General features: G+C 40.4%; 1 protein-coding gene across 1 annotated transcript in view; it reads right to left on the bottom strand.

Annotated features, from left to right (window-relative positions):
- LOC118423908 (von Willebrand factor D and EGF domain-containing protein-like) overlaps positions 1-8,105 on the bottom strand; it is a 64,577-nt gene that overhangs the window by 39,655 nt on the left and 16,817 nt on the right. The window lies entirely within an intron of this gene.

The raw sequence follows: 8,105 nt of genomic DNA, 5'->3' as shown, positions 1-8,105 counted from the left end.
TTCCTTGCCGAGTTTCATGCTTTAGTTAGACAATGGTACATTCCAGGCGAGTATTAAAACGCTCTTCTAGACGCATGTTACTGTATGTGGTCCAGCGTAATAAATCTACGCTTTAACTCACCATGTTTATATAAATATATATCACAAATTGCATCAGAAGGAACTTAGTTTGTAATAAAAAATAATGCATATTCATTGTGGGTCAAAAAGTTTTACAAAACCTGTTTAATGTGCCAATAATTCATCTGACATAAATTATGATAATGAGGGGGGAGGGGGGCGACATGTGGAACTCGGGATTTTTAAGCGTAGAATCTAGTCTAACTTACCAAAATAACATAAAATACGCGGCAAGGCACAGCTTTGAAAAAAAAGATTTCTTGTTTCAACAAAGCACGATCGATGTGAGGAAAGATGCACGGGAAATTATCAAAAGCTAGAGTTCCACGAACGCATATCTTAGCCAAATAAACAAGGGTTTTGAAGATCTAGAGTGCGGGCATTCTTAACATTATAAAATTTATCCTTGATGTAATGATGGTCTTGTCCTATTGCAGATTTAAGTGGATCATAGAGTTCTCTGATCTACCATGCACATAAACAACAAAACTTGAGAAGCCTTGGGTGGATCCTGGTGATGTTTGGTAGGTGGGTACTGCAGTGGACCTTTTTACTAGTAATTCCAGAGTGGTAATTAATGGGAATTTTATACTTGTAGCATTATGAAGCTAAGTGAATTTGAACATTAGCAGAAATAAAGCAGCTTAATTTCACATTTACATAATTTAGGAGGAAACAAATATGGCCTTCGTTGCTTATGATTTTTTTGCATATTGAATTAAGGGACTTAATCCAGTTAAATTTACAATAGGACAGGACCATCATAACGCCAATGGTGTATAAGGTCTGAAAAACAGGCATCCTTTATAATAGCCCTTGTTTATTTGGTAACGTTGTGTGTTTGTGGAACTCCATTTGCAATAGATTTACTTTGCTTAAAGTGCTGGCTTTATATAAGCTTTAGGCGTAAATTCCTAATCTCCAAGCAGATCTTGCTGTGGCAAATGGGAAGGAGTTTAGCCGGCAGAGGAGTTATTGGCCACAGCGAAGATCTGCCGCAGGACGGAAAAACTCAAAGGCTATTATCAGGCAATTAAACTGCGTTAGGAAGACTTCAGGTGCGAATTGCCCCGGGCGTGCGGGGCCAGGGATCCCCTCACGGGTCGGCTGTAAGAGTTCATTGTGTTTTCTGTGACATCTGGGGATTTCTTTGCGTCTTTGGTGTCAATAACTGACTACGTACTGGAGGAAAACAACAGCAAAACGCGTCAGCACGATGCGACAGGACGAAAGTGCAGTGGGGAGGGGGGCGCTGGCGTCGATTTCCCCATTGAATATTTCACGAAGCAACGGCGCCTTTGTTTGTCTGAGATCGTCGCCGGACGCCGTTAGAAATAATTCAAATCGGCTTCACTAAAATGCACGTGCTGAAAATGTGGATACCTTTCCAAAATTTCAAGTTCTGTCTACATTTTTACACGCCGACGTCTGCCCGTCAAAAGTTAAGAGCGTGGGTCCTTCCGATCCAAGTGTATATGATCGGTAAAAGATTCGAAGTTGCAGACAAGAAAAAAATGACACAGGAAGTGTTTAGTTAAAACGCAGCTTTTACTGCGAAATATATACATGTAACAACAAGACAATAACTTGTTATTTGTGTACAACTGATAATTTCATATGTCGATACGTTGTCTTTGTGCGCTGTGATGCGGTCTGCTCCAGCGATCTCGGGGGGAAGCCCCCGCTGTGAACTGGCGCGGATCGCCGCGTTCGTCCTGGAACTGGCTCGGAAAGGTTGTAAAATAATAATCCCGGCCAATTTTCACGTTAGATTTAAGTAGGCACTAGGAGGAACAGAAACACGTTTCTGAAAAGTGAGTTTTTCGGTCCTGCGGCAGATCTTCGCTGTGGCCAATAACTCCTCTGCCGGCTAAACTCCTTCCCATTTTGCCACACAAGATCTGCTTGGAGATTAGTAAATTCCCAAACATTGCTTCCAAGACTGTGTATTATGGGAATTCATGTTAAGTGTCACTTTAACCGTTTTTAATAATACGACTTTCTAATATAGATTTACATTGCTTGTAATGTTGAACATAGACAAAAGTACACGACCAAGTTATTGCCGTATAATCTATTCAATAGTAATAAACCAAGGAAATAATAATGGCCTATATTATGTAATCGACCATCTATCTATCAATCTATCATTTGATGAGATACTGTGTTAGCAGTTCCCTTTCTATTGCAATAAAGTAATAACGGCATAAAAAATCGATCGTGGTCATTAGTCAATTTCAAATAAATAAAAAATAATAATATTTTACTCACTCTCTCACTCACTAAGTACTACATCTGTCCAACCAACAAAAAGAGTAGTATATGTATCTGAAAAAATCTCAAGATCTTCAATTATTTTGTTTACAAGACAATGTTATTGAAAAAAAATTACGCAATGTAGGTCATGATGCTAATTCTCTTCCTGTTTCATCAATTGACTTTTAGCGCCGAATTAACCCAGGATTGAAAAAGAATTTTAGAATGATCAATTGAGCTGGTGGGTTACGCCGAAGATACAGATCAAGCTAGAATGGTACGAAAATGTTTAATATGTACTAACATCAAACATATAGCTTTAGAAAGCATGACAACTCATTGATTCCAGACAAATATATATGGTACAGTATGGTACATCAGTTATAGTCGGTAAACTTATATCATCAATGCAAAAGAGGTAACAACGAAAACCCTCTACCCAGAAAGCAAACAACAGGGTAGTAAATATATAATCAATTCAGGCGACGTATTTTAACAATACACGTACCGCATTCCACCTGATGCAACTGGACTCCTCCATACACTAATTTTCCAACCGTTTCCCAGTTTATGACGTTGCCATAGTAAGTCCAGAAGTGTTGTGATATTTGTACGTCATTCAAGGCATAATCCCAGACGTTGAAAATTGAAATGTCCCCTCCAAAAGCTTGATTAGGATCTAAAGTTCCACCTGGAGAATCTTGATCTTGGCCGAGAATCCAAACACCACCGGGATCAACTGACCTCCCTACAGACAGTCCAGTACCCGAACTTACAATACTCCCGTCTGTGTACATTTTCCAATCACCACTTGAACTCCTCCATGTGAAGCAAACCAAGTGCCACATGTCATCCAACACAGGAAGATTCACTGTGACAGTGGCGTGGTTCTGAATATGGGCCTAGGGGTTCAAAATTTGAAATTATAAGTCAAATGCATTCAGTTAGCTAGGCTAGGCCATAATGCCTTTTATTCTATCAACACTTAAAGGCACACTTATTTTCAGGCGTCGTTTGGCATGATTACAAGATGATAATAAATGTAAGTTTCAAAATGGTTTAAGGGTCCTGTTTAAAAGTATGATTCTTATGATTGCTAACAAACAAAGGGACGTACAGTAAATGTTGTCCGTCCCCTGTGACCAAAGAGCAAAAGTTCATCATGATGTCGCAGGGTGGCGTAGCTGAACAATGTTCCACTGTGATCGGCATTTGTTCTCATTCGGACGCAGGCCGTCAGTGCAGTCAAAGGGGCGGACAGTGTACTTTGGAGCTGTACGTAGTCTTGTTGCGTTATTATTGATGGAAAGCTCAAAATGTCTCCACAACTTGGGCTTGATTTTGTAGATGGACACACTAGAATAAAAAGACATTTACGTCTCAACGAACGTTTTACAGAAGAAGTTAAACTTTTGCAGTTATGTAGATTTTGTTCGTAGCATTTTTGCTACGAAACAATTGCAGTCTCACTATTTTACAATGACGTACATAGACATATCAACTTTAAAATCTTGCATGTCAATGAAATATGACATGCAACACGAGTAATTACTTTTTCTCAAAACATCAATAAGTTATCTCGTACACAAAGTAGAGATTTTCTCAAGTTTAAACTTCAAATCACATCGATCGTCTCATGCTTCAAAGACAATAAGAGCCAATTTGTAAAATGATGTAATTTGTATGTATCTTAATCAAAAGTTCACCGACGTGTTCAACCATCGTCTGTAAGCTCAGCACAGTTACTTATTTAGATAGCAGAAAGGATGTATTGCTTTTTATCAACCGACAGAGGTAAGTGTTCGCTTTGATGTTGACATACATCAATACCGGTGCCATGAACCTGTCAATAACTTATTTTGTTTTTGTAACATACCTTTTCTAAAAATGTTTTTCATGGTCCCAGCCAATAATCAAAATGATGACGCCAAAATTACGTTATATTTCGTCATAATAGCTGAAATATCTTAGCATCTCAACATTTAATTTATTTTGATTGGGGGACATCATCCTACGAAGACAATTGAGGGCCATACGGTAAGTGGTTAAAGAGTTCGGGCGTTAGACGGGGCGTTGTTTACAAAAGCCCCCCCCCCCCGTCCCAGATTGACCCACGGTCACAGCGATCTCGCCCCTCCCCCAGTTACCCCCCCCCCCCACAAAAATCGGTATCAATCTCGTTCCGTCTAAAAAACAGTTCTATAGCTAAGGTATAAATCACCACCATCTGCGGTACGGAATACGTCAGCTATTATATAATGAAGGAAGGAAAAAGTTATTGACCACATGTAACAACAGAACAACATTACCTAAAACAAGAAGAGAAATATTCAATGTACTTCTATCATGTCCCGACTCCATATCTGTCCACCTAGGTCAATTTATATATAATGCTATGCAAAAGAGAAGTGTTTTAACAATGTGAAATACACTATGCCGCCATATTTTCTGTTATGTTCGATTAGTATACTGTTGTATACTGTTGTAGATAGTTTGTAGCTGTAAGTAATACATGTTACTTGCCATACATTGTACCTGATGCAATCGTTGTGCAATAAACTTGACTTGACTTGTTTTCAATTTGTCACAGTATGTTGTGCAAAAAACACTATTGTGGTATTACTTATCAAGTTGACAACTTAGGGTCGACTCTTTCTGACTCAAGTAACTATTAAACGACTTATTATATGGCCATTATTTTTTAAAGAATGATGTAGATATAATATTGAAACATTTTAAGTAATTCGACCGTGTTATGACGTAATTTGACGTACTTATGACATCATCATCAATTTGACTGTATTGACTGAAACCGTGAAAAGGGGTATTCCCAGAAAACTTCAAGGTATGCTTCTCCGACAGATATGGTACCCTGAGCTCCCTGGTGTCCACGGATTACAGTAAAGCCTTTGACCGCAAGGTACGATTCTTGCCCCCCTCATATTTATTATCTTCGCCAGCGAAGATTATAAGATTGCTTACTTGGGTCTGTATGTAGGTCAACAGCATATAAGTCGAGAAATTGTGGATGGAACTTTTTGATTTTTTGTAGGTGTGTAGCGGTTGTCGAAAGGCATGCCTAGTTTGAAAATGGTTTACCTGGCGTTTTCCTACGGTACAGCAGCGACCTTTGTATTTTTTCGAGGTTTGTTTCGAGAAGCATAACTCAAAATACAGCTGGGCGATTTCTACGATATTTGGCAGGTGTGTAGCGGTTGTGTAAAGGATTATCATGTGCGAGAATGGTTTAGCTAGCTTTTACCTATAGTGCTGTAGCTGGCTTTGTATGTAATTGCGTTTGTCTGTTAACACGATAACTCGAGATGTTCTACATGGATGCTAATGATATTTTGTTGATAGGTAGGGGACACAGAAAGGAAGGTCAAGTTCGATAATGGGCCTCCTAGCGACTTGTTTTGGTACTGCAAGTGAGCGTCAAAGCTTGCGCCTAAATTTTCCAGAAGTGCCATGTTCATGATTTTTAAGTGGTGGATAGCTGTTGGGACTAGGAGTGAATGGTGTAATTTTGGGCCCCCTAGCAGCTTGTTTGGAACTGCAGTGGGTCTTATAGTTTGTAACTTTTAAAAAGGATAACTGCAGAGGGGATTGATGGATATTCTTTGCTTTTGGTAGGTAGGTACTTAGGGTGCTTATCAACATAATGAGATACTAATTATGTAAATTGCGATCTACTTAATATACTTACTTTGGGATTCTTATCATGGAGAGAACCACATCCCTTACAAAAGTGGTGTGCAGTGCAACATGACACTGGCACCATTGTCACCCTAGTCCAGCACTAATGTGTGGACCATTAATCTTCATTTATCATTCAAGCCCTTCAGACAGAAGCAGAAGCCTGATCTCCTTTCCCTGACAAGGGCCAGTCACACCAAATTAACCCCCTGTCCTCAGTCTCCGGGTCTTAGCACAGACAAATCAAAGGTGGAGCAGAACTAATCGTCATGCCATGGCAGGGTGTTACACGCCCGCCCGTTTGAGGCATAAGACATGGTCACGTAAAAAAAGATTAAAACATCGCGGTGGGCCAAATCAGGCTGTCAAAGGTGCCAACGTAATCCTCATGAGTTGTTCGATCGCATACAGTACGCTTAATGATTCAAATACTATTTCGGGATGAGATTTTAAGAGTCAAAGTTGGCGTTCAAACTGGCTCTTTTTGCCTGATTTTGGCCTCGATTTCACACTGCATGGGGGTTTCCGTGCAACCGATTACGACAATATCATATACTTCCGGGTTGTACGAGTGCGGTCATAGAACGCGGGTGGTATCGTATCTTGTCTCGGTTTGTGCTAGGTTGTAGAGGAGGATCTAAGTAAGGCTTATGAATATACTAATACTTGGAGATTAGCAATTACTATGCCTGTCAATCAGCTATTTTGTCTTTGCGGGGCTATGAATGGGGGGATCTGAGTAGCCTGACGTGATAGCCAGGCCAGGTAGACTGTGTAAAATACCTCTGACTTAACTCGCGATTGCAAAACTTTACTTACTATTTTCATGAGATGGACACAAACATTCACCAAGGCGGGGCCGTAACAATCCTTACGTATGACCCTTAGGTAACCCTTAGATGACCTATTATCTAATATATAGGCCAGTCACTCAAAGTTTGTTTATTATTTCTTTTTTTACGAAAAGACTGCAATGTACATTTTGTAGAGTGAAATCTTATATAAAACTAAAGACCTAGCCTAACCTAGCTAAAGACCTTAATCCAGCTTTGCTATATTAACATCTCGTATTAAGCTGTATTTGGTGCTTATCCGGCCCATTATAGCCATAATTACATACATTAATCATTCAAAAACAACGACCTTCGATAAAGAATGTTTATTTGGCGAAGATGTGTGTTCGAGGAACTCTAGTTGTGTATATAAACAGTGCAGCACGCCAAGCCCTATCCAAGAGACGGAAGTTTGTAGGTGACTTGAACTTGCTGGAAACTAGAAACTCATCACCACAACCATCGAGCATCCAACAAGACCTGAACACATGGTCCCAGGAAAGCCACATGGTCCTCCACCCGGGCAAATGTATTAAAGGTCCTCCATGTTCAGTTCAGCATGACTCCACACCTTCCTCCTTCGCTCAAGATCAATGTCATTGCTCTAGTGGAAGAAGGAGTCATGAGGATCCTCGGTCTCTTCTTACAGTCGGACCTCAAAATAGAATGTGCACGTCGACCGCACCTACAACAAAGCAAGCCAGCGTCGACTATCTGTTTCTTCTAAGCAGACTTCATGAAGCATTCTCACATTTCGAAGAAAGACCTTGTTACTGTGTTCATTTCCTACATTCGCCCGGTGTCCGAGTACTCAGCACCTGTCTGGCACCCAGGGTTAACCACACAGCTAAGTAACAAGATAGAACGTATCCAGCGAGAGCGGTACGGATCATCATGGGACATGACAACACCGGCTATTCAGATGCGTGTGCAAAGCTCGGCCAGCCATCTCTTCATTCCAGACGGTCGACTCTGACTCTTAAGTTTGCAAAATCACTCTTAGTGTCTGAACATTAAGGTTCCGGGTCGGAGTTCAAATCTGACCGGAGTTGGCGGAAGGGTGGTGTAATAGGCCGGAAGTGCGCTATTGTCTCCCTAATTTTTGCTCCCTATTGCTTGGTGATCATTATAGCTCAGAGCATAGATTTGTCATATTTGCTGAAAAGCCCGTGGGTTGTATCATTTTTGTGCGAGGAGTAG

This window comes from Branchiostoma floridae, chromosome 10 (genome assembly GCF_000003815.2).
Source record: "Branchiostoma floridae strain S238N-H82 chromosome 10, Bfl_VNyyK, whole genome shotgun sequence".
NCBI lineage: Eukaryota > Metazoa > Chordata > Leptocardii > Amphioxiformes > Branchiostomatidae > Branchiostoma > Branchiostoma floridae.
Note: the sequence above shows the minus strand (reverse complement) of the source record. Positions and strands in the feature narration are given on the sequence as shown.